Here is a 20,594-nt window from a genome sequence, read left to right as displayed (position 1 = left end):
ACCGAAGCAAACAGAAACTGTGAATCTGAAACTGTGAACCTAAAACCTAAAACCGAATCGTGAGCAGTCTGTACCGTTACACCCCTAGCGTAACGTATGCGAGGGGGTGCCGTAAAATGTAGAACATTTTCAAAGTGCACCGTGACTGAAAAAAGGTTGGGAAACACTGGATTGATGAATTAAGTTATCTAGGCTATTTGACATGGCAGCACTTAAACGCGAGCAGGAACAGAAAATAGCTGATTGCTTAAACAGCTTTTCTGATATTAATCTCAGTTGAATTACCCCGAATAATGATATAACCGGGTTTATTGAAGAAAGTGCAGGTTTGGAACAACATGAGGGTAAATAAATGATGACAGAATTTTCATTTTTGGGTGAACTATCTCTCTTTTTTATTTCTTTTTTCTCCAGTATTGTACTTAATGTTACATAGTAGCCCAGTAAAATAATTTAAGTTAGAGATTTTCTACTGAAATGTAATATATTAATAATTTATATATGAATTACTTTTTCCATGGATATTTAATTTTATTAATAAAGTTATACAAATAATTTCAATTAATTGACTTTTTGTTCTTTAAATTCTGTTTTTGTGCTTTTTGGACATGCATCATCATAAATAGGCCTGTTTTACAAACCTTTAAGAATTTTCCCATAAATGTGTCATATATCACTGAAAATGGGAGAATCTCAGCTTTAATGTGGTATATGGCTCATATGCAGGATAATTTTGCATCAAATGTGTTGCAGTTTTAAAAAAAAGCTTGTGTTTACATTGGAATTTCTCAAAACATGATTTTCTGAGCCCGAAATTCAGCAAATCTTTAACATAGCCATACTCAGTTAATATTAGAGATATCAAGGTAATATTTTAACAATGTTCTTTACATTATGTAGAATGATTTTATGTAGAAAACAGTGAATCACAAAAAAATGACTTTAGGAGGGTTTTCTCAGGCAGGGTCACATTTATTTCAGTCCAGCAGACCAGTGCAATGTTTGCCATTAAGTGTAGCAAAAGTGTATTTGTGATATTTGCGGCTCGATGTGCTGCGGTGATACGCTAATTCCTTGTTGTATAGCTTGCACACAACCGTGCTCTTGTCGACGCTTCCATCCTTTCGTTTTTTAAAACAAAATTTCCCATCCACGGGGCCAAGCAAAGCGGTCTCATCAGCTTCTTCGTTCATGTTCACTCATGCCCTGCGTCTCAATCAGCTCCCTAGTTCACTAGTCAGGGCACTGATCAGGACATAAGCCAATGGGCTGACTCCCTGATCAGTGCCCTGACTAGTGAACTAGGGAGCTGATTGAGACGCACCCTGTGGTTTGTTGTCGTGAGCGCTAGTTTGTGTTTCAGTATAATCGGTCCGTCGAAACTCATTCATTGAAAAACATTCCGCGGTGCAAAAATAATTGTAGTTAAAATTATTAATTTTCTGCGTAATTAATTAACGCGTTAAAGTCCCGTAATTAATTAATCTTATATATATATTAATTAATTAATTAATTAATTCATTCATTCATTAATTATAGTAGTATATTATAATAAAGTATATTAGTTTGGCGACTAAACAAAAAAATTTACTAGCCAATTCTATTGCCAAGGTGTGTGTAGAGGGTTTTTTCTAGTGTATGATTAAAGCAGTTCCTCTGGAGGTTTGTGGATGTCAGATGTAATGTGGACGGGAATGAAATCAGCCTGTGTGTGTGTGTGTGTGTGTGTGTGTGTGTGTGTGTGTGTGTGTGTGTGTGTGTGTGTGTGTGTGTGTGTGTGTGTGTGTGTGTGTGTGTGTGTGTGTGTGTGTGTGTGTGTGTGTGTGTGTGTGTGTGTGTGTGTGTGTGTGTGTGTGTGTGTGTGTGTGTGTGTGTGTGTGTGTGTGTGTGTGTGTGTGTGAGGTGTCAGTAATGTCAGCGGGTGTGTAATACAGTCGGCAAACACAGATAACATCAACCGCTCCAGCTCGCTGTGACAGAAGTGTGCTAGTGTGTCGCTTTACAAACGTTTGTAGTGTATTTGTCTGCCAGCATTAGTGCTTATTGGAAATGTGGACGTGCAATGAGGGTTAAAACGACAAATTGCTGCTTACAAGATTAAAAAGAGCCTGTTGTGTGTTCTCTGTCCGGGGTCAGAGGTTAGCTGGAGCTCTCATGTTTTATGCTGTTATGCACTCGAGCAGGTTAATCGAGACATGAGGTGAAAGCAAACTGAGGATGTCATTCATCATGCTTTTGTCTGTCAGCTCCATTAGTGTACAAACAGGATTGATCTCGAACACTGCAAAAATGACTTTTCCTCTGTTTCGGTCTCATTTTCCAGTGCAAACATCTACATTATCTTAAAGGGGGTTTAAAGGGGGTCTATTTACACTGTTAAAGAGTTGATCCTCATGATAAACATGGACAACATTTCAAAACACGAGTTGGACGTATGACGTATTTCTGTGCCAAATACACTCCTTCAGGATTCACACAAGTTTCAGTAAGTTTTTTTCGAGTATGCCCTGTATGACGTCATAAAGGGTGGAACTCCAAATATGGGCACTTCTCCTGAATGAACACACACTCACAGACACACACTCACAGTGAGAGCAAGAGCGCGTCAGGGTTACAGGAGTCGGTGGCGGCGCTGGCGTTGTGTTTAGACACGAGATCAACAATGTCCCTAAAGAAGTGTGTGTGAGGGAAAGATCACCTTGTTTAGCTTCCCAGATAACCCAGCATTAAGGGAACAGTAGATGCAGTTTGTGCTTCCAAAGTTCTGTAAGTGTGTGTTTGTGTGTGTGTGTGTGTGTGTGTGTGTGTGTGTGTGTGTGTGTGTGTGTGTGTGTGTGTCTCTTTAGCTCCGCCCACTGTACACCTCCACAGACTGCTGTTTTCAGAAACAATCGGTTCAGTGTATCCGTCTTTTATAAATATGATAAACTAAAGACTCTTGTGAGATATGAAGGATCAACACGACTCTATAGATACTCAAGATTAACACGAGACTGGCAGAAACTGTGTGTGTGTGTGTGTGTGTGTGTGTGTGTGTGTGTGTGTGTGTGTGTGTGTGTGTGTGTGTGTGTGTATACATGTTTTTCTAGCCTGATGGAGACTCGTGTCACTGTGGGGACCTAAATTAAGACGTGTGTGTGTGTGCAGTGCCGTTTCTAGGCATAGGCAAACTAGGCAGTCGCCTAGGGCGCCAACAGCTGGGGGGCGCCAGTGAGCCCCCGCCCCAACAAGATTCTTTAGTTATTTCATATAAATTTAATTATTAATATTTCGTACGTTTGCAATTTCGAGGCATTATGATTAGTTGCGATTATTGGAGTGAAGTCGCCATGGTGATAGTGGCGCTGCTGTAATGAAATGAGATCATGTAGAGGGCGGCAGGGAACGTCGTCATCTCCGTGCTTTAGCAGGGTTGTCAACTCTCACGCATTTGGCGTGAAACGCTTTCAGACTCGGTGTCACACTCTCACGCTGCCCAACTTATAGCTATATAGCTTATAGGCCTATAGCTTTTTTTATTATTATTATTATAATTTTTTATGCGAAATTCAAACAATGAATAGCGTTTTGGCGCTGATGTTAAAGCCAGAGGCGTTGAAAAGCGGAGTTGCAACATGCTCTCATCTCCCAGTGGCGCGCAGTCATGTGGCTCATGGAGCGCTCAATAGAGTGCCGAAGTTATGACGTCACTCTGTAGGCCAACCCGGAAGTTAGCGGCGCATGGGTTCCCTCGATCAAAAGCCTATGCATTTTCCCCATAGACTTTTGGACAGTCGCAAAAAATAAGATCTGTGTTCAGCAAAGAGTTATGACCCTTACACGTTTTGTCCATCAAGATAATCTTTACAAGTGAATCCAACATGTATACCGTTTGAAGCCTAAATAAAGCCGACAGATATAAAATGCTAACGGTAAGCTATAACCGGACTACAGCACACAGTCGCGGATCTACGTCATCATGAAGCTTCCTCAAACTTTATTTAAAAAACACGTTCGCTCATTATGATCTGCGCTGTGTATGAACACTCATCCACTTTTTCATGAGAAATATTGCCCATTCGTTTTTTTCAAAAATGTTAGAAACTAATTGGGTTTATGCGTGCCTCTCTGAGATTTTTCTTGTTTGTTAATGTTTGATTTATTCGTTTATTTTGTTAGTATATATAAAGCTTAATATTATTTTCTTTGTGATTAAGATTAGGCTATTATGCCCGATCATCGTGTCCCAAATAGACTTTAAAGAATCTTTCACTGTATTATGTTTGCATACCATTTGCTAATTTGCCAGAAAAAAAACGTGCTTTTACCACCTCAGCAGCACTAACGGCGTAAGCTATAACCGTATCAATTTACAATCGTATGTCATTTTCCTGATCATAATCGAGGAGAGAACCACTATAAATCTGGACATGTAGAACACCGCAGCTTTCATTCAACGACTTGTGGTTCCATCTCGGGACAAAACAAAACACTACAGTCTCTCCACAGAAATGAAGAACTGGTGATCGGTTACCTTAATATCACAGAATTCTGTGTACAACAATATTTGGAAACACTACTATTTGAAAGGACTAAATATATAACAATGTATATTAACTGAAAGGTAAACTTCTAAGAATATGAGGCTGAAACGCGGGCTAGTTTTTTTAAATTTATTAAACATTTACTTACAGAATTCAAAAATGAGATTTCCTATTTATCACGATGACGTCTAAAGTCCCGGCCAAAGGATGTAGTCCCTTTTAGCAACTTGTTAGCGACCGCCGTTTTTAAGACACAATAAAGTTTAAAAAAATCGCAAGCAGGTTAGAACTAGTGTGTTTTATGTCATAGATCAAAACGTGAAAATATTTAGAGGCTTTAAATATTAACCACAGACCTTATTTCAGGTGATTTAGCAAAAACACATTCAAAAAACCCATAGACTTTAGAGCGAGGGAACCGGAAGTGCTAAAATGCCAACTCACTTCCGCGTTTTGGCCTACAAAGTGACATGACTTCGGCACTCTATAGTTCCAGCGCGGTGTCAATGCATTTGAATGACTTAAAGGGGTACTTCAGCGCTGGGAAGATGAATCTGTATTTAAACTGGGTCATTAATGTAGTAGAAATGTGAAATTATTTTTGAATTTGGTGCTTTATAGACTGAGAAAAGACACACAATGTATTTTTGTCTCATGGGGATGAAAGACTACAATTCCCAGAATGCTTCGCTGCCCTGTGAGGCCATTCCCAAAGCCACCGCTACTGGATTACAGTGACTGAGTTCAGAAAGTACAATTAAATACTGAACGTGTGTGTTCAATATAACGATCGAGTGGCCGCGTGAGTCTCACAGCAGACTCAGATTAGGAGTCAGATTACATTTAACGTCATAAATGAGTTGATCAGATCTCGTGATGAGAGCTGAGGTAATCGCGACCACATTCGCGGCATACGTTCACAACGCGTTTTCAGTTCATGCCTTTGGAAGCTTAACTTTAATAGAAATTAATTTGAGAAGTTAAAACACTTACATTGCTTAGCATCCGTTTAAATTAATGCCTGTAGCTGAGCTGAGCTGTGAGTGTGATCTCCATTTCCCATGCAAGAGTTGAAAACATGCGGAAATGGCTCCCTCTGCTGGCTGTAGTCTTTATCCTCTGGGCAAACATTCCTCTCGTGACGCAAATATCGTCAATTTGCGTCACGAGAGGAATTTTTCCAGAAATAAAATGCATAAATCTCTCGTCTCAGGGGGATATAAGAGGGGGGAGCACGGTCATTTGAATATACTCCAGGGTTTCTACTGATACAAAGCCATATGCTAATCGCTGAAGTAACCCTTTAAGTGGATACACAACAGCTTCACTATACAGATGTTAGCAGCAAGTTTTAGTAAACAGTACAGCTTGTGCATTTATTATTAAGTCAGCCTTATTTACAGGGTCGTTTTATTATGGAGAATGATAGAGATGCAACATTGTTAACATACATTTTATTCTTGTAGTTTAGCCCTCAGGTATTCCTTACTAATTGGTCACACTCATAGATGACAAATGTGACCATACACGTTACTATTTTTCAATTAAATAAGTGTTCTATATTTTAGTTTAATAATGTTTATTGAATATTTTGAAGAGATCTATAGGCTACTAAATAGGCTACTATTTGTGCAATAATTATTGTCAAGTAATGACCACTTAAAATATATTTCTTCTAATATTTTTTATTATTTATATTTCAATTTGTGTAGTAGCCTAATTAAGGTTAAAATAGAGAATTCCAATTCAAAGAGGTAAATTAGATTCATTTTGTTGCTTAAAAAATAATAATGTTAATTTGTAATGCCATTATAGTTGCCTTATGGCTTTTTAATAAATATACATGTATCTAATGTAGTTGCTGAACAGTCTTCCTTTTGAATAAATATTTAGATATTATCAAACACTAGATTTCTTTAAATGTGAAATTTAAAAACGTTAATAACTTATGCATCATATTAGGACTTTTAAGAAACAATAATAATTTTTGCATTTGGTGCCATTACTAGAATATAAATCCCACATTGTTTTTAAAATAAAGATTTGGGATTTTAAATTTACAATGTGAAATGTACTGTTCAAAAGTATTCTCTCTTGAGATTTGCAACTTTGCTGCAAGCAAGCACCTTAGAGAGAGAAATGAACCTCAGATAACCTTTAGATTTTGCAAAGAGTCTGAGACACACAGTCTCATCATATTAGAATATTTTTAATGAGTAATGATACTTATATAAGCACACACAAGTGAATATTAATGAATGCGAGCACATTTAAATTGACCCAAGAAACGTTTAAAATAGTGCTAAGACAAACTAATGTTTCCTTATTATGTACAGTAAGCTATATACTACATATGAATTGATACAAAATTAAGTTCGATACGTTTTTTTTAATGAACTTATGCCTCAGCCCCCCCTAAAAAAATATGTGATTAACCTTTAAAACATATGAAACTGGCGCGAGGCTTCGTCCCGTCTTTTAGTCTTCGTGTCAGTGTGTTCTTCGATCCGCAGTGACGCCGAGTGACATGGTTTTCAAGCTATTGTTATCAAATTTTTTGGCCTTCAGAACATCTTAAAATTCACATATGTAGATCATAGAAATCAACATTTTCTCGGGGGAGCATGCCTCCAAACCCCCCTAACATTTGGGATCTCAGTGATAATAAACCTGCCTACATTATTGGATTAAAGCATGTACAATATGGCCATGAAATAAGGAAGTCATATTTGCTTTATAAGTTATAGTTTTTAAACTATATGTGTGTGTGTGTGTGTGTGTGTTATGGACCCTTTAAATCTTTGAAAAATGTATAAAAATTAAGCTCAAAATAATCTTGATTTTACTTGGAATTAAGTATATTTTTCTAACACCATTTGTAACACAAACTCGGTTCATTTTTCAGACTCAATATCTCCAGTCATTTGTTCTCCAGTAAATGCTTCTTGATGTAAGAATGTTTTATATATTTGTGCCGGGAAAAAAGACAGAAACACTGAGGAAAAGCATCACAAACACCGTTTCTCACAGTTTTTCATCAAAGGGAAGGTGAAAATGGAAAATGCATGGAGTTATTTAGTGATGTTCACATCTGCAGTCTATTGAGCTGAATACAGTATGAGCTGTGTGACTGTCTCTCTGAGGTCAAAGGTCAGGGCACGGGTCAGCTGACCCCCCACTGCGAAGCGCTTGCGACGGCATCTTTTTCTAATATTGTGAATTTAAGGATGGATTTTAATCTCTCAAGGTCTCCAAATCCAATATTACACGAGCGAGTCAGTGGATGAGAGGAGCGTGAATCACATTTTTGGTCTGACGCGGATGGAATTGAAAAATCTGGATGTCGTTTGGAGTCTCGGGAACAGCGCGGGAGTTTATGATCTCACGTACGCTTATTAAATCACGGTTTACCTTCCCTGTGATCTGTGGACTCCTGCAGTTTTGATAGAAGCTGTGAGCGATGCGGGCGGCATCAGGGTCAGTGCCGCTCATAATTACATTGGGAATGACTGGTAAATTCAGGATGCTCAAAGTTCATTTAAACAGAACAAATCTCAACGTAAACATGAATTCAACTAAAAATAACATAAACTGTATGGTTGCCAGGGTGTTGCTATGTTGTTGCTAGAGAGTCCTGTATGGTTCCCAGGGTGTTGCGGTGTGGTTCCTGGGGTAATGTTAATACCAAGTTGTTAGGGTATTCTGTGTGGTTGCCAGGGTGTTGCTATGCAGTTGCAAAGGTGTTCTGGTTAGTTGCAAGGATGTTGCAATGTGGTTCCTGGGGAGATTTTTTTTAAAAGCATGTAGTTTGTAGGCTATTATGTGTGGTTGCCAAGGTGTTATTCGTGGTTGCTATGATGTTCCCAGTAGTAGCCAGGGTGTTGCAGTTTCTATTGTATTGCTATGCAGAGACAGGTTTTCTGTGTGGTTGCCAGGGTGTTGCTATGCAGTTGCAAGGGTTTTCTGGTTGGTTGCAAGGATGTTGCTATATTGTTGCTAGAGTGTCTTGTATGGTTGCCAAGGTGTTGCTATGTGGTTCCTGGGGTGATTTTTTTTAATAGCATGTAGTTTGTAGGCTATTATGTGTGGTTGCCAAGGTGTTGCTATGCAGCTGCTTGTGTGTTATGTGTGGTTGCTATAATGTTCCCTGTTGTAACCAGGGTGTTGCAGTTTCTATGGTATTGCTATGCAGAGACAGGTTTTCTGTGTGGTTGCCAGGGTGTTCTGGTTGGTTGGTTAAAAGCACATTTTTAAACATTAATATATTATAATGAAAAATAGTGTAATAATTCATATTTGTATTCAGCAAGGAGGCATTAAATTGATCAAAAGTGACAGTAAAGAGTTTCCACAAACATAGTGTTTTCAACACTGATAATAATCATAAATGTGTGTTGATCATCAGATCCTCATCTGAGAATGATTAGTGAAGGATCATGTGACTCTGAAGACTGGAGTAATGATGATAAATCCAGCTTTGATCACAGGAATAAATCACACTTTACTATATATTCACATAGATGTTTTACACTGGAATATTATTTCACAATATTAATGCTTTTCCTGTATTTTTATATGAAATAAATGCAGTCATGGTGAGCAAAAGATTAAACTTCTTACAAAAAGCACATTACAAAATCTTACTGACCCCAAATTTTTAAACAGTGGTATATGTGCACATATATATATATATATATATATATATATATATATATATATATATATATATATATATATATATATATATATATATATATATATATATATATATATATATTCAATTAAAAAGTAATTCAACATCCTGTATGTTGTGGCCAATTCAGTGTTGATCACATTTAATGAACCAAGTCGTTCCTGAAATCTCCCGGCTCTTCATCTGTTCTCCTGGGGTGTGAAGGAGCACGATCACCATTATCATGCCTTTGATGAAAGGAACCTTTTCCTTCTCTTTGTTTTGTTTCGTCTGATCCTCTTCAGTGGCCTCTGGGTCGCAACACTTCCAGATTCCCTGCTGTTTTCCTCTTCCTGTGTGTGTGACTGTAACATTTGGTGGCAAAAGGCCCAGTCCTGCCCGCCTGCCAGACAGCATGTTACACTTACTGAGAGACGCTGCCAAAGAGCGTCAGATCATCACACACACACACACACACTGGACGGGCTGTGAACTTCCGGGGATCGTGTCTGTGAATGGCATCCGTGAGAATTTTCTAAATCTGGTAGATTGGGATCTGTGTGTCCAGCCCTTCAGATCTAGATGAGCATGAACTCGGGTGCATCAGTAAATAACATGTTTAATTCGCTGTACCAGCAGTCCATTATATTCTTTCTTGACCGTCTTTCTCCCTTGATAGCTGTTCCAACATATCTGTGTATTCTGATTGGAAAAACAAAACAAAAAACATATATATTGCTAATGTTTAATTTTTTTGCAGAAGATGTTTTGGAGGCTCCTAAAATTGTGAAATTCATGTGTTTTATTGTCGTAATGATGAGAGTCTCTGGTGTCATGTTGAAATTAAAAGCACATTCAATCACAATGTGTTCTCTCTAGATAACAGTGCAATTGGCAGAAATGAGATTGTGTGTGTGTGTGTGTGTGTGTGAGAGAGATACCCTTAAAATCTTTTTTATTTTACAATAAATATATCAAAACATAACCACAAAAACAAAACACCTTCTTAAAAATCAAGAAAATATTATAAAAAAATAAAATAAAAAGTAAAACAAAACCACTTCCATTTTTATATCAAGCCAAAGCTGAATTGATAACCTTGCCCTTCACTGGGCTGACACAGCACTCCTTCGCAAATAAAACGTCTCAATATCATTTACCATTTCATAGTATGCAAACTCCAGCATCAAACGTCCCATAATAAACCCTTTTAACATACTCACTGATCTACTCCACTTAAATTTAGAGTCTTGTTTTTCCTGGTTAACCAAATGGCCATTTTTGCTTTACCAAAAATAAAATTCAATAATGCTACTTTTACTTTTTACGAGAGAGAGGGAGAGAGAGACAGAGAGTCTGGCAGTATCTCAATAACTAGATTTTTACATTCTGATTAATGTCAGTGGTGTTCTGGTTGGTTGCAAGCAGTGGTGGAGGAAGTACTGAATCTCAGTACTTAAGTAAAAGTACAAATAACCAGAGCCATATTTACTTAAGTAAAAGTAGAAGTACTACAACGACAATCCTACTTAAGTCAAAGTAAAAAAGTACTTGATTTTAAATGTACTTTTAGTATTAAAAGTAAAAGTACTTGTAAAACAATTTATTCTCTTACTGTCTATATTCTAATCATTAAAAAGCAGAAAACAGGATGGGCTGTGGCGTTTTAATTCAGTTAGTTTGGGGTTAATGTCGGCTAATTGTGCGTATCATCTGTTGCCCAGTTTACATTCTGACTCACAATATCAGGGCGATCTGCAGAGTTAAATATCAATGTTCAGAAGTAACATTTTCATCAGCTTTGGTGTATTTAAATCTTCATATTTATGAGGATTAATCTTAAATATAGGAAATGCTTCAGCTTTCCTTTTATATTCTTAAATTTGATCAATAAATTAAATTAGAATAACGCTATATGGTTGTTAAATTAAAGGGGCGGTGAAATGCTGTTTCATGCATACTGATCTTTTTACACTGTTAAAGACTTGGAATCCCATACTAAACATAGACAAAGTTTCAAAAGTTAAGGTGGACGTTTGATGGGAGTATTTCTTTGTCAAAAATACTACTTCCGGTTAGTCATAAGTTTCCGCAAGTTTTTTGAGATCATGCGTCCCCTTTGACGTTAACGGGGGCGGAATTTCCTTGTATGGGCCTTACGGACAATTCTACCGGAAGCGCGTGAGAGAGAGAGAGGGAGAGAGCGAAAGCAACAGGCTACGCCCATCAAAGCGCTGGCTTGTAGGATGCTAAACAGGTGATATAACCAGTAGCTACTGACTTACCCACTGATAGGCCGGCGGTCGATCTGTATTAGCACTTTCCTCACGCGACGGGCGAATCACTTTCCTCACAGAGCGACTCACTTTCCTCACTGAGCGAATCACTTTCCTCACAGAGCGACTCACTTTCCTCACGCGGCGGGCGAATCACTTTCCTCACTGAGCGAATCACTTTCCTCACAGAGCGAATCACTTTCCTCACAGAGCGAATCACTTTCCTCACAGAGCGACTCACTTTCCTCACGCGGCGGGCGAATCACTTTCCTCACAGAGCGAATCACTTTCCTCACAGAGCGAATCACTTTCCTCACGCGGCGGGCGAATCACTTTCCTCACTGAGCGAATCACTTTCCTCACAGAGCGAATCACTTTCCTCACAGAGCGACTCACTTTCCTCACTGCAGCGCGCTGCTGCACACGTCATTATTTAGCTCCGCTCACATGACACGCCGGAAAGACTCGGAACAGCGCATCTTTCTTATATAATTATTAAAAAAATAAAGACTTTTCGGAGATATGCAGGATGCAATGCTACTCTATAGGTACTCAAGATTGACATGACACTGACTGAAACTGAGTGTTTCACCCCCCCTTTAAATAATTTACACTGACAAATTACAACTGCATTAAATAATGTTATGAGATTGTTTTAACTGTATATTTTTAATACAATAAGAAACGTTGGAAAGAATGTTTAAACATGAAACTAAACTACCAGTAGGTGGCGGCAGGTCTTAATGAGTGAGTCATTGAGTCGGTTCGTTCAAACGGCTGATTCGTTCATGAATGAGGCATTCGTTTACGAACAGGTCACTGAATCTTTGATTCAACCGATTCGTTCAAACGCTGAATCATTCATTAACACACTATTGCTGTGAGATGCGTTGTGGTTCTGATGTGGAAATATGATCTGATCTTGAAAGTATTTTCGCTGCTGTAATAGAACAAAAGCCATTTATATTGCATCTAAAATGTAAGTGACTAATTTTAATTAATTGTTTATGGAACTGTCATGAAATCAGTGTCACATTTTCAGTCGTGATGGTATTCAGGAAAACAGCACTCTTGGTCGTGTCATGTGATGTTTTTAACTGTATTATACGTAATAAAATATAAAAACCTTCACATTTTGAATATTTACTGCAGTATGTTACTGAGTTTCTCTGTACAAGCGGCGTTGGTTTGTTTCCATTTCTCCTCGAGAGGCTGCGCGATTGTCAACAGCGCAACCGTCAGTTCATACATTAGCCTATTATTATCCATTAATTATCCGAACAAACCTTAACCTCGAGCCCTGAAACTGATCAGAAAATGTAACGAAACGTTGTAGAAATGCAGTGGAGTAGAAAGTAATATATTTGCTGCAAAATGTAACAAAATAAAAGTAAAAAGTATGCACTATTGATTCTACTTAAGTAAAGTACAGATATGTAAAACATATACACTATTGATTCTATTTAAATAAAGTAACGAAGTATTTGTACTTCGTTACATTCCACCACTGGTTGCAAGGATGTTGCTATGTGGTTCCTAGAGTGTTTTTTATGGTTGCTAGGGTGTTGCTACAACATTTGGTTGGTAGGGTATTCTGTGTGGTTTCCAGGGTGTTCCTATGCAGATGCAAGGGTATACTGTGCGGTTTCCAGGGTGTTGCTATGCAGTTGCAAGTGTGTTCTGCATGGTTGACAGTGTTGCTATGCACATTGGCAGGGTGTTCTGGTTGGTTGCAAGGATGTTGCTATGTGGTTGCTAGAGTGTCCTCTATGGGTGCCAGAGTGTTTTGATGTGGTTCCTGGGGTGATTTTTATTTGTGGTTACTAGGGTGTTGCTATGCAGTTGCAAAGGTGTTTTGGTTGGTTTCAAGGATGTTGCTATGTGGTTTGCTAAAATGTTCTGTATGGGTGCCAGGGTGTTGCTATGTGGTTGCCAGGGTGTTGCTATACAGCTGCAACTATATGTGGGGCTCAGTGGTTCATGTAGGTTGTCTACAAACCAGAAGGTTGGTGGTTCAATCCCCGGTTCCACCTGACCAAGTGTCGAAGTGTCCATGAGCAAGACACCTAACCCCAGCTGCTCCCGACGAGCTGGATGGCGCCTTACATGGCTGACATCGCCGTCGGTGTATGAATGGGTGAATGTGAGGCAAAAATGTAAAGCGCTTTGGATAAAAGCGCTATATAAATGCAGTCCATGTGTGGTGACAGGTTTTCTCTGTGGTTGTCAGGGTGTTGCTATGCAGCTGTTGGGGTATTCTGTGCGGTTGCCAGGGTGTTGCTAGGGTAGTATTTGTGGTTGCCAGAGTGTTGCTATGCAGTTAGGGTGGGCTGAGTGGTTACCAGGGTGTTGTGTGTGATTGTTAGGTGAATTGTGTCCTGCACCTTCAAGTCTAGTCTCTAGATGTTTCAGGTGCTTAAATGTAAGTGTGTCTTTATAATGCTCTTTTTAACAACATATTTTATGTGAACATAAATATATATTTCCATTTAACTTAAGTCTATAAAAACAAAGTACATAAAATGTAAGAGATTTTGTGAATTGACTAACATATATATATATATATATATATATATATATATATATATATATATATATACCTGTGAACACTTCAATATATTTCTCTCTCACACACACACACTCTCTCTCTCTCTCTCTCTCTCTCTCTCTCTCTCTCTCTCTCTCTCTCTCTCTCTTTTTCATTTGCATGTACATGATGAGCGACAGAAGCACTAAAGCAGCGAGGCAGATGAGGGCTGTGAGAAATGCTCTTCTTCTCTGCTGATGCTATTAGTCGAGGCTCTTTATGGATGAGGACAAATTGAGAAAGCTCCGCCGCTGGCTACGGCGCTCAAAAGAGAGCGCTGCATATTTAATAGCTCTGCATTCATATGTTGTCTTTGTCAAATGAAATAAATGCTGATTAGCATACTTGCCCAAAGGGTGGGCTGACTCTGACAGGAGCATGCGCTTGCCAGATTTCCAATCGGAAAATTTGTTTGATTATTAAGCCGCATACAGACGGAGGGAAGGAGGCAGAGTTCCTGGAACTGTGCCGCATGTGTTCATTTCATTACAGCATGTGTGTGTGTATCACTGCACAATACTGAAAATAATGTTTCTGAAAGAGTCTGCTCACTAACCTGGTTCAGACTACATGATATTACCCCGAATTTAGCACAATCCCTTTGACGGAAGGTGTCGTAGGGGTTCGTAAACGACAATGGGCGTCGGGACGCTGGAATTGATCGTTTCATCTCGCATCATGTCGTAAAGATCGTATTTACGAGTTGAACGGATTTTCTTTAACGAGGTGTGTCCGTGAGAAACATGGCGGAATCAATGATGCAACGTCTGTAGTTGAATATATCAATCAATCAATCAATCAACTTTATTTATATCGCTCTTTTTTTGGTACAAAGCAGGAATTACTGGCTGAAATGGGCTCGTGAAGGAACATTGTAACGGGGCTCAATTACTTTAAGCATGTTGTTAAAACTCTGTCTGCAGTGTGTATACGGTGCAGGAGCCGCACGCCCTGTTGTGCTTTCACATATGCTGCGTTTGCAGTCCGCAACCGTTAACGTGGGTACGAAAAAATAGGCACCGCATAGACTACGCACTGCAGACATATCCGCGGCTATAAATGACCACTCGCCGCGGTGATGTCTTTTGCCATTTGAATAAGTTGGAAATGTCTGTCTAAATGCTGCGGGGATAGTTTGTGGGATAGTTTGTGGCTGTTTCTCCTTTTTATCGTCTTGTTGTCGGCGTAAATGAGTTGATTGACATGACATGAATTATTCCCGCTGCTGTACCATCAACTGCGACATACCGTTGTTGTTGTTTTTATCCATCACTCCTGCCAACACCATCATAGCTTACAGAGAATTCAAAGTTCACCCAAACACCAGACCTGTTGGTTATTGGAGGATCTTCTATTTCTGGTTTGTTAAACGCAATAGCCATTTTGCGACGAGCATTCAGCGAGTAGCCTATTGATTAAGCGAGCACCTGACTAAGCAGCTTAAAACATATTTGTGTTTTGTTTTTTTCTCTTCGGCGGTGTCAGGGGCTTTGCCTGTTACGTCGTTTTGATTATTGGGCTACCTTGTTTTACAACAAAGTAAGATAGTATTAAAGTGGCTTCATAGATGAATTAAAAACGTAAAGGATTAAAATTTACCTGATGCGCATTCTTTGTTCATTTTCTATAAGCAGAGTTAACAAATCTTGCTGTATTTTTGTGAAATTCATTAAAAGAAGGTGCACCACCATCTTGGTCCGACCAAAGAGACTTGAACACACATGATGTCGTAAACACGACTTCTCAACAGGTAAATACAGACATCCCAGAAGCATGGAAGCCGTTTCCACCACTAAATATAAAAATAAAAAGAGTAATTGCGACTTTTTATCTCAGAATTCTGACTTCTTCTCACAATTGCGAGTTATAAAGTCTGATTTTTTTTTTTTTGTGATGTAAAGTCAGACTTGTGACTTTGTATCACGCAATTGCAGTTTATATCTCGGGCAGAGGTGGACAGTAAATAAGCTCATTTACTCGAGTCCTGTACTTAAGTTCACTTTTTGAGTATCTGTACTTTACTGGAGTATTATTTTTTCTGGAAACTTATGACTTTAACTTCACTACATCTGAAAGACAAATATCGTCCTTTTTACTCCACTACATTTCTATCAAGGTCCTCGAAGTGTAAAGTCGTTTCTGTTGCAGCTCTGAAAGTCAGTGGATGGTTTTTTCCTTCTTTAAAAGGTGTTTTGTTGTTGTTGTTTCAGACAGTCTGTCAGGAATCGCTCTTATAGGGTCATATACATTTCCCCAACTTTTTTTGAACACTGATCAGTTCATAGCAAAATGGAAGAAGACGGTTCCTCGGCCCAGTGTGTGCACCCATAGCCGTACTTTGAAAGAAAAAATCAAGATTAGTTTAGTTGGCATATCAGGGCATGTCTTATAAAATATTACAAATATAAACGTCTGGGAGAAAGAGAAGAGTAAAGCTGGGAGAATATCAGATGTGTATCAGTGTATTGGATCCGTGCATTCGGCCTTAAAGTGACAGCAGCTTTATAAAGAGCTTTGTAACTTTTCTACAAGTATTTAAATGAGTTTAAGTTAGTCGTCTGCTAGTGTGTCAGATGGAGCGTCACTGACTGGCTTAAACCCTGATGGCATAATGTGCATTTATACAACTATAATACAATAATGCCTTGGTATAAAAAAAGAAATGTACTTTTGCTATTTAAGTACTTTTGAAAACAAATAATTCTGTACTTTTTACTTGAGTAAAAATCATTTTTTACAACTTTCACTTGTAACAGAGTAATATTTGACCAGTAGGACTTTTACTTTTACTCAAGTACTGAAGTTTTGTACTTTTTCCACCTCTGACACTAGGTGATGAAGTACACTAGGTGATTAAGTACACTAGATAGTGCACACTAGGTGATTAAGTACACTAGATAGTGCACACTAGGTGATTAAGTACACTAGATAGTGCACACTAGGTGATTAAGTACACTAGGTTATTCAGTACACTAGTTGCTATAGCAACTCTCTCCCACATATTCTGCTAGTGTGAAAACACCTTTCTGGCCTAACTTAGGATAAGGGAATAAGCCAGGATATCTTGGTGATCCAGGCTCAATTTTTCCGCTAATATACAGTTATCTTTCGTTATCGTTCTTGGTGTGAGTGCGCCTTCAGGGTACGTTTTACACGACAGCGGTGTACTAAATGTTGCATACAGTTGACAAGATCACAAAGATATCCCGGCTTAATCCCTTATCCTGATTTTGTGCAATAGGCCCCAGTTAGTGCAATCCAGTTTAGTGAGCGCAGAGGAATACACTGACAGACATTTATTTCTGTTTGTCTGTTTACGGGCTTATGTGTCTCCTCCCGTGTGAAACTCCATCATTTGGATTCATGACATGCTTCAGGTGTTTGTTTTATTCCATTAATAAACTCAAACGCCTCAGAATAGAGCGTTGCATTTCAGAAATGAGCATCACACACACACTGTTTTATCAGTGTATGTCAGTTTGATAATCAATATGCTAAAATAAAGATTCTGAGCCAGTTGTCATAAGTTTAATATTTTGCAATAAATCTTGAGAAATATATATTTTTTGTGGTTGCCAAGGTGTTGTGGTAGCTAGCTTGCTAGGATGGACTGGGTGGTTGCCAGGGTGTTGCTAGATTATGTGTGCGGGGCAGGTTTTCTGTGTGGTAGCCAGTGTGTTGCTATGCGGTTGCCTAAGTGTAGCAATGCACTTGCTAGGATGGACTGGGTGGTTGCCAGGGTGTTGCTACATTATGTGTGCGGGGCGGGTTTTCTGTGTGGTTGCCAGGGTGTTGCTATGTGGTAGCTAGGGTATTATTTGTGGTAGCCAGTGTGTTGCTATGCGGTTGCTAGGGTGTTCTGCATGGTTGCCTAAGTGTTGCAATGCACTTGCTTGGACTGGGCGGTTGCCAGGGTGTTGTGCGTGATTGTTTGGTGGTAATAATAATAATCACATTTTAAGAGTTTATGTGGGTAAAGTGAACATCACTGCAATTTTGATACATGGTAATGAATACCCTATTTACTTATAGTATTCTATAATATAATCTAGTCTTGTTGTGCCTTTTTATGAAATCATTCCCCATAGATAAAATAATAATTCAGAATGGCAGCACATTATGGAGGTAAGCAGGTTGGGAATGTGACTTTAATATATGTGTGTGTGTGTGTGTGTGTATAATGTAGGAAACTGCATGTCCAGGGACGAACACCACAGCATATTTCCACCAAAGATCACAGAATAAGTCCCACTTTGAGAGTAATTAGCCTTAATTAGTCCAAGCGTTGAACTTGCACTGAGCTGTCTGTCTTGATAAATCTCATAGAGTAGCCCCAGATGAACACAACATTCCTCCGAGTTTTCTCTTTCATAGCTCAGGAAACTCAAAGATTTTTGAGATGGGAGGAACGTTATATTTCAGTGGTTTCATTGAACTAGTTGCGGTTTCTCCTGAACTTATTATAAATACGCTTGCAAAATGTTTCGTTCCCAAAATCGCAAACAAATTGTGATGAGCAACAGCCTTAGTCCTAATGGGTTGTTATCATAGCTATCAAAATCCAGTGTTCGGCACTTTGCGGACGTGAGTTTTTGTTGTAGATGTCTGTCTTTAAAAAAAAATAAAAAAAATAAAAAAAAATAAAAAATTGTTGTGTATTGTGCTAATTAATTGAGATTTCTTACAGCTCTTACAGGTTTTTAGCCTTGTCTGTTCCGTTGCTTCTATTACTCTCCCCTTTTTTGTAAGTCGCTTTGGATAAAAGCGTCTGCTAAATGATTAAATGTAAATGTAAATGTAAATGAGAATAAAATGAGAGATTTTATTTTAGTGTTTTTGTGTGTGTGTGTGTAAGCAAACAGACACATTTTTGCAAAAGAACATTTCATTTCATTCATTTTGCAAACATTTCGCAAAAGAACGCAACGTTTGTGTGGGGAATGCAACTGTTTTACAGGTGTTTTACTGTTTTACTCATTTTGTGAGTGAACAAAGTTTCATAAGTGAACATAAGTGTTACGATAGAATGCAAATGTTCTGCGATCAAGTGCAAAGATTTGCACACACAAAAAAACGTTTGTGTTCTTTCGTAATACTGGTGCATTCCCCCGAGAAACTTTGTGTTCTTTTGCAAAATGTTAAAACTTTTGCATATGCTTGCAAAATAATTGTTTCCCTAAAAAATGTTGTATTTGTTTGTAAACCTTGAGTTCAGAGCAAATATTTGCACGTACTTGCATAACTTTTGTTTTCATTCCCCCAAGACACTCAGCTTTCGCTTGCAAGTCTTTGCACTTTTCACAAAACTTCTGTTTACTCCCAAAAATATTGTTCCCCCAAAAAAACGAAAAAATGACTCATTTGCATTATATCGTAACACTTTTGTGTTTAATCCCAAAATGTTTGGGCTTGCTCGTAATATCGTAATACTATCGCATTCCCCAGAGAAACTGCGTTTGCTTGCAAACCTTTTGAGTTCACATGCAAATCTTTGCACTCGCTCACAAAACTTGTTTTTGCGTTTAGAAAAGTATTGCGTTCCTCAAAGTAATGTTGTGTTTGCTCACAAATGGTTTGCGTTCACACGTAATACTGTTGCATTCCCAGAGAAAATTTGCTAAATGTTTGAGTTTTCATGCAAAAGTTTTGTTCGCCAGGAATCTTCGCTTTTGTGAGCAAACGCAACGATTCTTTGGGGAACGCAATACTTTCAAGCGTAAACAAAAGTTCTGTGAACAAGTGCAAAGATTTGCAAGCGAAAGCGGGAACGCAAAACTTTTGCAAGCAAATGCGAAAGTTTTGCACATGAACTCAAAAGGTTTGCATTGCAAACAAATGCAGAAATTATGTTTAAATGCAAATGTTCTCAGGGGAACGAGCAAAAAAAAAAAGTTTTGTGAGCAAACGCAAACATTTTGCAAAAGAACGCAAAAGTTTCTGTGGAGAATGCAACGTTATTACAAGCGAACGCAAACATTTTGTGGGCAAACGCATCATTTCTTTAGGAAACGCAATGCTTTTCTAAATGAAATCAGACGTTTTGCAAGCGCAAAGATTGATTTCAGTGAATGTTTGCGAGCAAATGCAAAGTTTCTCAGGGAAAGGCAAAGGTTTTGAATCCAAACAGAGGTTCTCGGGGGCTAAAGCATTGAAATCTAATTTTTCCTCCCATCTCATATTTTTTCCACCTGTCCCTTTAGGGTCTCGGTAAGATACTCCAGTCTGATCTCCATTTAATTTGCTTTGTCTAGGAGAATCAGTTGAGAAATTGAGGAGGATCTTATTTGTGATTCGTCCTTTCCAGCATTCAAGAAACACATGTTTGCCTAAAAATAACCTGGAGATGAAGTCACTCTATAATTTCAGCTGTGATTTTCCTCTTTTGAATTCAGTCTGGTGTATTTGTGCTCAACTCTCGGGGCCTGAACCGGCTGATAAACCACAAATGACAGCGTGACGTTGCTTTCTTCACCCCGCAGGCGCCGCATGTGTGTGTGTACACGCCCTTTAGATTCCTTTGGGAAAGGGGGCCAATT

General features: G+C 38.6%; 1 protein-coding gene across 2 annotated transcripts in view; it reads left to right on the top strand.

Annotated features, from left to right (window-relative positions):
- efna5b (ephrin-A5b) overlaps positions 1 to 20,594 on the top strand; it is a 185,151-nt gene that overhangs the window by 156,591 nt on the left and 7,966 nt on the right. The window lies entirely within an intron of this gene.

Source organism: Pseudorasbora parva, chromosome 13, assembly GCF_024679245.1.
Source record: "Pseudorasbora parva isolate DD20220531a chromosome 13, ASM2467924v1, whole genome shotgun sequence".
Lineage (NCBI taxonomy): Eukaryota > Metazoa > Chordata > Actinopteri > Cypriniformes > Gobionidae > Pseudorasbora > Pseudorasbora parva.
The sequence above is the reverse complement of the archived record's forward strand: the minus strand, read 5'-3'. Positions and strand labels throughout refer to the sequence as shown.